This window comes from Pinus tabuliformis, chromosome J (genome assembly GCF_031772625.1).
Source record: "Pinus tabuliformis cultivar Carrire ecotype Pingquan chromosome J, CPIR1, whole genome shotgun sequence".
NCBI lineage: Eukaryota > Viridiplantae > Streptophyta > Pinopsida > Pinales > Pinaceae > Pinus > Pinus tabuliformis.
The window spans coordinates 287,503,630-287,517,506 of NC_142295.1; positions in this window are offsets into that span (position 1 = coordinate 287,503,630).

The following is a 13,877-nucleotide window of genomic DNA, read 5'->3' on the forward strand; positions in this document are numbered from 1 at the left end:
GATATTTCTGGAAAAAATATATAAATTACTTCAATGAGTTTATTAAATACAAGCATATAATTTATAACTTTCATCTTTAATATACAAGTTCATAAACTCTAATAACAAATTTACATATGACTTCAATATGTAAGTTTAATATACTTTTAATATAACATTATAACTATGAAATATAATATAACGTTATAACAATATCACTTTATATCTTTATATAATTTATAACTTAAATCATCTAATTAGCGAATTCATATACGAAAGAAATATAGAGACAAACTTTACCTGTAGGCATTTTCCATTTATAAATTAATTATCAAATTATTAACGACTTCATATAGTTGAGTTTAATGATTCATTTCATTTCATATCGTTGAGTGTGGGAATTTGGTGAATAATGGTTTGACCTTTTCCTTTTATCATATTCTTTTATTTAAAGTTTTAACATTGTTATTAATTGTTTAAAGATGTATGAAAGTGGTTTAGTTGAAAAGTAGTCTCTTGCTGCAACAACAACAACTTTTTGGCATAAGCACAAAAGGACCTATCTGGTTGAAGGAATCCAGGGAAACAAAAAGAAGGTGAAGAGCCTGAAGAAGGTGAAATAGATGGGGAGTGATGAGAGAGTTCATATTGTGTGTCTGATCTTTCTTAATTAGCATTAGGCCCAATGTCAAGCACAATTGAGAAGTTGTCAAGAGATTAATTAAATGAGAACATGATGACAAATGATCTCATGGAGTGGGAGTGGAAAATATCATAGGCACTGAGATGCAAGGTATCTAGAAGATGGGATATCAGGAAACAATATGGCTTTCAATTAGGGTTCACATGTTTTTCTGCCTTGTATGGTCATATACTTAAAATATGTTGAAAAGTGATTTCAATGTTGTTATGTTAAATTGCAATAATTGGGTTGACTTTTCTACCCAATACCCTTCTTGAAACCACCAATTTATCCTCCAAATTTGTTACTTAGATTTATGATTTTTTGTTTTTATAACTACAATATTAATGAATGAACATATGCAGTCACTAGAATGCATGCTTATACAATATAATTAAACCATTTGGTGATAATAAATCATAAATTTAAGATGCAGATTTAAACTTTCAAATAGAATTGAACAAACTGGAAAGTAATATAATCCATGAGAAAATAACATTAATGCAACATAATCACAAGTTATGAACACTTACATTTCTAGGAAGTATCTACTAATTGATTGTGAAAAAGGGACACTCCACCCAACCATAGGCTCCCTGTTGCACCAACTCTCATTGTAATAGAGGTCAACCCTTGAGATAAAACTATGAATCCATAAAGGTGATTTACCTATGGTTGACTTTAAATCTCTTCACATAGTCTAATTCCTCTATTCATAATCAATTTTTCACCTACAACAACCCCAATCCATAACACTCTTTCCCGTCAGCTTGTAATCTAAGGAATGGGATCAGTTTCACCAATCAACAATCCATTAGGCTAATGCACTTTCCTTTAGGGCTCCAACATACAATGGCCAACAATTTTCACTATTGGAATTCCAAATATTTTGACTTGTAGATAACTTTCACAATGATAGCAATTTTCATTACAAATAGTCTTCATTACATTCATAAATATTGCACTATAACTCAACATAATTTCTACATAAATTATAATGTTTCTTCTATAGTCAGTTTGTTGTGTCCTAAGTGAATATACTCTATATACTATATATACTAACCTTAGGCTATATAAACCAAATTTCTTTATCCAAACAATTCTTCAAACCTAAAATTTATTTTTAAATAAAATAATTCATATTTATAATTTATATATTCAATTAAACCACAGAGGTCTTAAATCCAATATCACATCTTCTTTATTCTATTTTACTCTTTCCTATGTTACCACCTTACTACATTTCCTTTGCAACATGTAGTGCAATTGTTAGTTAAACTATTCTAAATCTATTTTAACTTCATATCTACCAAAAATTAAAAAAAAAATCATATTTGTACCTCAAAAATTTTGACCTCTTTACATTTAATAAATAAATTCAAGATAAATCTAAACTAATTTGAAATATCAAATAAAATAACCCTACTAAATTACCAAATAAAACCTTCCAACAAAAAAAGCGTCATAATTAAAAGCCTTTCAACCATGTTCTCTTATGTTGCTTTCACATGTTCTCTCATTCGCTCCTTGTTTCAAGGGTCATGTTGTCACTTTTTCTGGCACCTGTAGCACAAGTGCTTCAGAACACATAGAAAGCTTCCTAGAGATAGCCTCTGGGTTGATAGTAGACCAGTGGCTAGGACATCTATAATGCCCTAATTGATCCTATCATGCAAATTTTTATTGGTGTTTAATTAACTTGAAAATATTGACTTATAATTATTAAGAAATATTGGTATATACCTACATTTGTGAAACTGTAATTTTATTTACTGATATGACTTTTAATATTTTTATTATTCAATTCCCAAGTTGTCTTCTCAAATTTAATTTTGGATAGGAAATTGTCTCCTCCAATTTATTTCCAAATTAAATATCCATATCCCAAAGTGTCTTCTCAAATCTACTTTTGAGAAGATATAGTCTTCTCCGATTTAATTCCAAATTAAATATCCATATCCCAAGGTGTCTTCTCAAATCTACTTTTGAGAAGATATGGTCTTCTCCAATTTAATTCCAAATTAAATATCTATATCCCAAGGTGTCTTCTCAAATCTACTTTTGAAAAGATATGGTCTTCTCAAATTTATTTCCAAATTAAATATCCATATCTCAATGTGTCTTTTCAAATCTACTTTTGAAAAGATAGGGTCTTCTCCAATTTAATTATATATTAAATATCCATATTTTATTCCCAAAATGTCTTCTCAAATATACTTGAATAAGATATGGTAAGAAATGACAAGGATACTAAAATGAAAGGATGAGGGGGCAGTCATGTCATTAATGATAGGTGGTTGAGGTGGATGGGAGGGAGAAACATAAAAGGAGAAGGAATATGAGAGGAGGGGTGGGGGGGGGTGTCCTTGGTCTTGGTTTTGGTTTTGGAGGATTTTGTTTTGGGGGAGGAATGTGGAGAAAGAGAAGGGAGAGTGTTTGTTTAACTTGGACACACTACAAGTAGTTGGACTTGGGCTCGAAGGGCTAGCGAACCTGTGGAGGTTCCCTGGACTAGGAAATCATTCATAGTTGGCTGGAAGGCAAATTCAGTCTGGTAGTTGAGAGGAGCATCCCAATAGAGTCAGAAGCATCTCAACCAAGCTATTATATTTTTCCATTTATTGATTACTTATGTAAATTTTTGCAATGAAATTCTTACTTGTTTAATATGTTGTAAAAAGAAAAAAATTATATATTGTCATCAAATAAGTTTTGAGTTATAAATAAGTTATTTCTCTTCTTATTGTGTTTAAATTAAATAAATTTAGTTTTAGTTAAAGGACCCTAGGATGGATCCTCACATATGGTATCAGAGCCTAGGTTCAAAATCTGGGCCATGAAACCCACCTATAAGCACCACCTATAAGAAAAACACTAAATATATATATATATATATATATATCCTAAGTTGACAAGCATATTCGTCCTGTGCTTTTATTTTAGGTTTTAAAACTCCTTTTATTCAAGTTCTTATTAACTAAGAGGCTTGGATGTTTACATATAACCCATGTTTGTACTAGTGGCAGATTGTAAGTCTCACAATTTTTTTGTCAAAACTTCTAATATCTCGTCTAGAAAAGTGAGACGGTACCAACAACCAATCTGTGATCTAGGATGATCCCATAACTGGGTAATTTAGATTCAAAGTCTAGAAATGTGTTAAGAACTTTAAAATTAACTTAAGTGAGAAATTGGTTGGTAATAACATTGTTTATTACTTGTTCAAAGTTGAGGGCTAAAATATGGACCTGCAAATCTTATCCTACATTCACTCTCTAATGGTTGAATATAAAATTGTTAGTGAGTCTTCATACATATTACTTAACACAAAAATCTTCACACATATTACTTAACACAAAAATCTTCCTTCATATAACAGTAGCTTTCCACATATGCTGCCACATTCGGTTAGATTTCACAAACTCATCGACACCTAAAACATTGTCAATGAATTGAGCTTTGCACCAGTGACATTAGTCTCCCAGTGAGTCACATTTAAAGAATTGTGAATAAGTGATCTCGTCACATGGCATTTATGAAATGTACCTCTGGATTGAGAACCCTTTGTCCCCTAGCACATTGTTAATAAAATTAATCTACAGATAAAATTCATTCATTACACTAATTTCCTTTAACATATGACTGAAATCTACCTTCCTGGAAAACAAAAAATAAATTATCCTCAGCAGTGTTAGTCAAATTTTCGTCGCCGCCTTATTTTGTAAATTTCTTACAGTTACTTTACTTTTTAACATCAGATTTTCATCGTCATCTTATTTTTTTAATTTCTTACAGTTAATTTACTTTTTAACATCAATGACCGTAGAAAATGAATGAAGAGTTTTTCACTTTAGTAAAATATTTAAATTTCTTACAGTTGCTTTATTTTTTAACATCACTGACAGTAGAAAATGAATAAAGAGTTTTTAATCTTGGTAAAATATTTATTGTTCTTCACGACACTCATCTTTACCTAAAAATATAGGTAAATATATATATTATCATTCAAGGAATATTGAACGAATTCTTTTAAAAGAGTCGATACCCTTTGTAGCTGATAGGAAAAAAAAGGGTGTGTACAACGAACATAAATAAAGTTATAAATTCATATATTACTTCATATATTATTACGTCGTAAGGCGTTCCCCTTTGAAATCAACTCCCCCAACTGCTTTTCTGTCATAATCCTGACCGTCAGATCCATTATTAGACAATTAAATGTTTTTCCACCATTAGATACTACTAACTGTCAAGTCAACTAAATCTTGATTTGCATTATTATAACCATAATCCCATTTGCAATAATTTCAACTTGGTTCGGTGGCTCTACTGCGTGCATCTAACCCTAAACCTTGTTCCCCTAAACCCTATTCATTACCAGATTCCATGAGGAACAGATCGGTATGTATGAGGACCCTACCCCAACTCTATTTTCAATTCTTCCAACTCAGTTCGGTGGCTTTGCTGCGTGCATTTAACCCTAAGCCCTGTTCATTACCAAACGACATGAGGAACAACTCGATATGTATGGGGAATTGTTTATTACAGTCTTCAGTGTAATTTTGTTTGTGAATTAATGACTTTTTTTAACTTCTTCCGCCATTTACTTCCAGTTTCAAGACCAGTGAACAACAACAACTTCCTTCACTATTTTGGGAACATGCAGATATGGATTTTCTGCATTTTGTCATCAAGGTATCCTTGGGACCCTACCCCAACTCTTAACCAAAGTGTCTCTTTCAAATTGTTCGACATCCTTGTGTGAAATTCGAGGGTTAACTTTTGTGTCTCACCTCATTCCACAATGGCTCCGCATAATCGATTGGAAACCCTATCAAAAAGTGATAAGAGAAAAACCCTGATTTACTTTACTTGGATGACGAAAAACCCCAAGGCAGAGAATGGTTAGTATTGTGAACCATCCCCAAAAGAAATTTAACCTCCCTTCACGTTTTCGAGCTTCTGTGGTAACATGTTCAATTTTCTGGTTATATTTTCCCCAATTTTGCAGGTTCGGTACACATCCTTGTGCTTCTGTGGGGATTGTTATAGGGATCAGTACTTTTCTTCAAATATCTAGCATATATGATGATTTGGTTTGGTTTTACACACCTTTTTTAAAGGGAGGAACGAAACCATGTGAGTATTATTGATAGGATCTAAACTATTATCCATTCCTGCACTGGTGTAGGTTGCATATCTAGAGGAGAAAAGTTTATCATGTGGGCATTCTATTCCATTTTCCAACACGAATGGGAAATCACCTAAGTCGACTTTCGAAAACTCATCTTCTACCAAAATCCTGGATAAATGTCGTAAGCCCATAAACTCAGTTCTTGTAGAATCTGAGGCCAAAGGAAATATTGTGGAGGATGTAGTATCCCTTGAAAACAAGGTCTCCAAGGTATAGATTGATGGATTCATTTAGTTCAATTTGATCAAATTCATATACATTAATTGGGTAATTATGTAAAGTTATTTACTGTGAGTAGTTTTGATTTGTAGTTGAGTGAGGATATAGAGCGAATGATCACTTCTGTTCAGTCAGGAGAGGCAACAAATGTTAATATGAAAGGAGAGGCAACAACTGTTAATATGAAGGGATTTGATACAACTACTGTGTTTGACATTTTTTAGGAAGACAAGCACCAGCTCCTGCCCAATGAGGAATGTGTCCAAAAAGGCGTTCATGACCACATTCCCATGCCCAGGCCTTAATTGCAGCTTGACACAGCCAAGGTTACTATGTTACTAGGGATCAGTATAATGTCTAGTGTTTTAGATAAATTAAATTTGCATTCGAAAAACATGGTTTAATTGGTGGTTTAGATCGGTTACTTGGATACTAATTTCATTCTGTCATGTCATTTTTTTTGCAGACTAAATTCTCTTCACTTGTAGTGAAAAATGATGAAAATATTCTTGCCGATCGAAAAACTATTAGTGAAACCGTGCTGAAAGGGGCAATGGATGGGGATTGAGTGGACGGATGTCGGTGGTAAGCCTGGGTGTGAGTGTTCATTTCACTACTTTCTGTGATTACGTTCCATTTCAATGGGGAAGAGGAGGCAACATTCCATTTCCACATTTCCACAACTGTACTTTTGCTTCGTGACACTAGACCATTAATTTATTTATTTATTATTATTTTTTAATTGAAGTTAGTTCTTACAACCATTTTTTATGTGTTTAGCTTTTGTTGTAGGAGAGATACGAGGGCTTTCCCTATATATAGTTTTAGTTAGAGGAGGGATAGTTGTATGTCTAAGAGGGATAGAAAGGGTCTAGGGTGGGGTGGGATTTGGATTTAAAAATTGCCTCAGAGGTGGTGTTGGGGTTTAGGTTAGGTTTACATTGGTTAATGGTATTTTTATTTAGTTTGTAGATTTTAATATATTTTAGAGATTTGACAATTTACTCATTTTCATCCATTTTTCATTTGCAAACTACACACGATCAAGTAAAAATTTGTTCTTATTTAAAATAGTGAAATGTGTGTGATAGACTACTCATGCAAATTAGTGGAATGAATGTGATGGTCTAGTGCAAAACAGTGGAATGAGTATGTGGAATGAGTATGATAGTTTAGTCTATTGATAACAGTGGAATGAGTATGATAGTTTAGTATGTTGATATCTATAGTGGAATGAGTGTGATGATATAGTGTGTCGATATGATCTTGATAGCAACATTTTGAGTTGATATTTAGTCTGTATGATCTTGATAGGAGTATTTTACAGTTGAGTATATCATTTTCCATCTAGTATAAAAATTAGATTAATATCAAATCAAAATTTACTTTATATCTAATCTTGCATGATCTTGATTTTGTTGATTTTGATAGCAACATTTTACAGTATGTTGTATTTAACATTAAAGCTATTTGCTTGCTGAAAAAGAAAGAACATTGTACATAAACACTTACAATGTCACTGTCAGCATCGTGAAAAAAAATTAAAAAAAAATAATAATAATAAAAAAAATAAAAAAATCTTGTATTTTGATTGAATGATATTCAATTTTGAACATCCTTAGAAAAGTTAGGCATTCTATGTAGATTCCAGATTTTGGGAATATTTTAGAATTTGATAGTCTCGAAAGGGTAAAAAATTCACTCCTTTTTTTATATTTCAGAAATCTATAATCAACATAAATTCAATTCAACAATAACAACTCAATTCCAGAAGAAAAACAAAAAAACAAAAAAAAATCATACTTAGTGATACGGTATACAATCTTAACTGTTCAAATTGTTGAAAAACTCCTCATGAAGAACAGTTCTGAAGAGAGTAACCTCCGAAATAGATTAAGAAAAATAATTTGTTATACTAGATATCATCCAAAACTGTCAGTACATGATACATCTTGATTAAAAGAATTCTGAACTCTACTAGAGTAAATCAAAATAAAAATTACTTTGATAGCATACATGTTGTCCTCATAATCACTGACCATCTTATATCCTATAATTGTAAAATGCTTTCATCTTTAACCTACAACGCTATTATCTTGACTTGGAGATTTATTAATGATTGAACCGTAGTAATACTTTGCAGAGGCTTAGCTTTAAAATAACTACACCACATCTTTGATGGCTCACAAACACACTTGATGGTTCTCAGGTGGTAAGATAATGGATGGAGGTGTTTTATGATTACACCAATTGATTCTCACAGGATAGTGAGTGTAGAAATCTATGCTTGAAGAAGAAATATTCGGAGCAAGTGCAATTGCCCAATATAATATTGGTTTTGGTTTTCAGAGGGAGTTAATGAGGCTTGCACCTTCTTATTATACTTGCGAGATAGTGATGTGATCATTCGGGTGTGATATATTATATAATTACGTGATAGCGACATGACGATTCTGATGTGATAGTGATATGATTCAATGTGATAAATTATCCATGGGATGACAGGGGAGGATCACATATGGTTATAGTTGTATACATGACAGGTGCAAACACAATGTAAAGGTCCGCCACTTGCTTTGAAGGTGATAAGAAGCTCTTTGCATGGTGAGCCTCGTCCAGTGTGGGAGAGTGCCAAGAAGAAACTATTAAATGGTGAATCAATATCATATTATCACAAAGAAGGGCTTTTCAAATGCCTAGAAGCTAGTATTGATGTCCTAGACGAGGAAGCATGAGAGTTCTTCTTAGACGTGGGGTCATTTCCAGAGGATAGAAAAATATTCGTGGATGCATTATTGGATATTTGTGTTTATGTGCAAAAGATGGAGTGGCATGATGCTTTTTTCATCTGGCTATAACTTGCAAGTAGAAATCTCTTAAATCTTGTTTGTGAATTAATGACTTTTTTTTTTTAACTTCTTCCACAATTTACTTTCAACTTCAAGACTAGTGAATAGCAATAGTTTCCTTTATTGTTTTGGGAACACGCACATATGGATTTTTTGCATTCTGTCATCAAGGTATCCTTGATACCCTACCCCAACTCTATTTGCAATTCTTCCAACTCAGTTCCCCTCTGAAATCAACTCCCCCAGCTGCATTTTTGTCATAATCCTGATCGTCATTCAATTTATGACTTGCGCTCATCATGGCAAGGTTTATGTTGTGCAGGATCAGGACGAGTGCAAACAACAAACATGTTATCCATGTTCCACTGGCATTATTGGCCCTTCATTAATTAGTTATCCAAAGTTTCTGCATAATGTGTCTAATCCTGCTGGTATAGCTAAATAAATAGTCGTAAAGAATATAAGTGTGTATCTAGAGTCCTCATCGTGGTAAAAGCAGGGTGTCTAGTTGTGATTGTAACATTAAGGACCTTTTAAATATTGTATTAAGAGTAAATGACTTTAAATATTGTGTTTTAAGATTAAAATTTTGCTTAAGATTAAAAGTTCACTTCAACTTGTGGACAGAAGTGAGTAAGGACAATTTTTTAATGGAATGGTGATGTGTGTTAAAAATTTCAAAATTTGGTTTGTAGTTTTGATGTGTTATGATAATGTTCTATTTCTATTATATTAGAAGATTTCTTTAGCTAGCCATAGTTCACTATGGTTATGATTGACCATAGTTTATTATCATTGACTTTGATTTATTATGGTTAATTTTGTTTAACCATAGTTTACAATAATATTTTTTTTTTGGTCAAATAAGAGTGGAGCCTTCAATTTACTGAAAACATGATTACATATAGTACACGTCTTTACAAGTGTAAAGCCCAGTAAAAGACAAACCCGTTGATGAAAACAAACAACAACATCACACAACAAACAAATTTACCCTCTTTTACCGAAATACTAACTGCGAATGAATCTGGCGGTTGACACAACATCGCTTCAGAAACTTGCGCACCCCTTAACCGATTTCTGGACCCGATATCGTCAATAAACCTTTGGTCTATAAAATATTGGGTCCGCTCTTAGCCTTAACCTCCCTCCACTTTGAGACCCGATAACCAATCAAAAAGCTTCACACCGGAGACTTGCACACCACTTAATCGTAATCTGGACCCGATATCGTCAATGAACTTTTGGTCTGTAAAATTTCAGGTCTGCTCTTAGCCTTAACCTCCCTCCACTTTGAAACCTGATATCCAATCAAAAAGCATCACGCCAGAGACTTGCACCCCACTTAACCGCAATCCGGACCCGATAAGGAAAATGAACCTTTGGTCTATAATTTTCGGGTCCACTCTTAGACTTAACCTCTCTCCACTTTAAAAACCGATATCCATTCAATGATCGGGGGCACTTAAAACCTACGGTCTGCGCCTATTCTACTAGCACGCGGGTTACAGGTAGTTGAACCCCCTTAAAGGCACATGACATCAGCGGCAAGTAAAAATATCGACGGTCAGGATTAAAAGTGGCACTTCAAACGGGTTCAAGGACTTCCACCCTCTCCTACTCCTGCTACTCCCGCTTATCTTTTCCACCAATTATGTCCATTGAGCTTCCATGATCTAACGACTCCTGTGCATAATTACCCCACCTCTTCATCCTTCTCTTCACTTCGTGTTTATGTCGTTCCTTCATCTTACCTCTTCATCCTTCTCTTCACTTCAGGTTTGTGCCATTCCTTCATCTCCCACTGGTCTTCCTCCTGCTCATTCTTCATTGGTCTGGAGATTCACCATGTCTTTGTCTGCTCGTCATTGATAATCATCATGCAGTTTGCCAGAGGGTATAGCCTTCCAGTCATACCAAATATAGCTTTCCTTACATAGCACCCCTTCATTCACCAGATGATCAGCTAACATATGAACAAGGCTAACTGTTCTTAGGGTTTGCAAGTGGGAATGAATACGTTGAAAGAACCGCGAGAGCCTCCAATGATTTGACACTTTTCCATGTGTCGTTCCATTACAAATTTTCTTGGCCGCATTAATGACCAGTTTAGAGTTAGCTTCAATGATGGTGTTGTGTAAATTTGCCTCCATCATGATTTCCAAGCACTGCTCTAAGGCCATAAGCTCTGCCATGTTATTTGTGGCAATCCCCAAATGACTATGGAAGATATTATTTATGTGCCTCTGCTCATCTCTTATGACACCGCCATAGTCAACCTTCCTTGGGTTTCCCTTAGAGGCCTCGTCTATATTGATTTTCAAAAAACCAAGAGGAGGAGGTAGCCAAATATCTTTACCAACAATTGTTTTGCTCACACCCTTGCCAGTGCCTTGGGGAACCAAAGAATGGAGACCTAACTGCATCAGTATGTGAGCATCTTGGGGTGAAGGGAGGTCCTCAGGAATTTTCCAAATAAGGGCTCCTACTGCATCTTTAAGCTGTCCTAAAATTTGTACAATGATACTCTGGGTTGAGCCTATTTTGTTCTTGAAAATTTTGCCATTGCGTTCTTTCCATACATACCATATAATAAAGCCTGGAACCAAATTCCAAGCCTTGTTAATGATTTCATTACTTGAGAAGTCTTTCCTCCAATTCTTCAAAGTGTTTGTGATGTTGAGTCTATCCCTGTCTGTTTTCCTGAAGACTGAGGTTGCCCAATCCCACATGATAGAGGTAAAGGGGCAGAGGTTTAGTAAATACTCCATCACCTCCTCCTGTAAGCCACATGTTTAGTCAATTTAGTGTTCCTAAATTGATGTCATTAATTGTCAACCCGGGGCTCGTAAGCTGATGAAGTGAAGGTGTACTATATGTACTTAAGCAACCTCTTAGAGCTTTTTGTCGTTTTGGGGGTGTTGTTTTATGGACAGTTTATCTTCCTAAGATGGAATGGAGTTTTTATAAACAGATGAGTGAGTGTGTGTGTAAGGTGATTTCTAACTACTTGCTGAAAAGGAAAAGCTTGAAAGAAATGAATAACTTGAAATAAACTGAAAGCAAAGAACCACTTTCTAATGGCACTAGACACCATTCATGCTGCTGCAAATAAAAGGTAAGAAAATCACTTTAAAAACCAATGATAATGTTTATCTCTTCCTAACTCTCTGCTTCTAACACATAGTACTGTGTAAAACACGATTAGGAAGTAGCTAGAGATGAGTTTAAAAAGTGATAATAAACTGAGAAAAATCTACTTTAAAGACTAGTTATAATGTTCAGCTCTTTCTAACTCTCTGCTTCTATCATATGGTACTATGTAAAGCACGATTAGAAAGTAGTTAAAGATTAGTCTAAAAAGTACTCAAAGCCAGCTGTAATTTATCAGTGTTCTGATCTCGAAAAGATAAACAATTTGTGATAAAGAGACCATTCATATGTTAGCAGACAACTTTGAGAAATTAAACTAAAAACCAGCTATGAAAATAAAGTAAAGGCAGCAACTTTGAATCTGTCAACTGAAAATACCATCAGTTATAAAGCAAATACATAAACACAAAAACAATCCCGGGTTAAAAACCTGCAAAAGAACAATACTGATCAGCTTAAAATAAAGGCTGGAAATGAAATAACATGAAAGTGAATCAAGCTGTACATGTTTCAAAGAAAAGGAAATGCTGAATGGAAAATAAGGAAATACTGAACATAAAAATACTATACAAGGGCAGTCATGAACAGGGGCCCTCCATTCATACAACCCAAAGAAGACTCAAGGAATTGAAAACGTCAGAACAGCACTGCTTCTATTACTCCATATGCAAAAAATTACAGTCAAGAGTGCTAGAACAGCACTATCAAAACAGAGTCTTGGAATGCACTAAAATTATAACAAGTTCATAAAACACAGCAACTAAAAAGTAACATTAAGCGTATGCAAACGCTAGTTTTTATAGGCATCTAAACGATTGCCTAATGCGGAAAGCTAGAAACTAAAAATTAACTAATCTGTCATGCGTAATAAAGGTTCAGCAACACGTCATAAGCCTCGTGGATGAGCTGGAGGTTCTGGTCGTTATGGGAATTGAATCCAGAGTTGGATTATGTCTTCCACAACCTGCGTAACACGGACAAATCACCAGTTGTATTGACGTGACCCAACAGCTTACGTATCACCGTTTAAGCTGCCTTTGTTGACCGTGGCTTGACCCTCGTTGACCGGAGGTGTAGATGATGTGGCTAACCGAACTAACAGCACAAGAACCTCGAGCACCTTTATCCCTACATGCCCATGTGGCTCGTTTTGCAAAATGACACGTGGAACCTTGAGATTAACAAAAAGGCTGCAGAATCATCAGATGGCTGCGGAATCGCTGAATGGCTGCGGAATTGCCAGACAGCTGCGGAATCTCTGAAAATATGTCAAAATCTAAACAAAACAGTCACACATTAGCAAAGTTCACTTAATCATGCTTAAAGACATTAAATGTAATGATCTGGGTTGGTTTGCAAGGAAAATGAGGCAAAAGAGAGAGATGAATGAGGGAAAACTGTAGGTAATGATGGATAATCAAGTGCAAAGTAGAGGCTCTACATACCCCCACTACGAGGGCATTGCATGTCCTCATGCAATCAAAAACATTGTTCAGTCCACCCACTGAGATGCCTCTGCTAAGACATCCAGCCTTCTCTTCTTTCTCTGTGTGGCTATATTGACTCTTGGTCTTTTCATCAAACATCTGAATTTTAGATTGATCAAAGCCCTGTTTAACTTCCTGCATCTCTTCTTGAGCTTTTTGTTTTCCTTTTGCCAAAGGCCCATATGAAGCATGGTGTTATCTTGGACCATCTTGTCCACATTGCTCTGTTCCTTCAGTCTTTCATTTTCTTGTTTGATGTGGCGATTTAGTACCTCTAGCTCAAATACTTCTTGCTTCAGTGATTGAACTTGCTG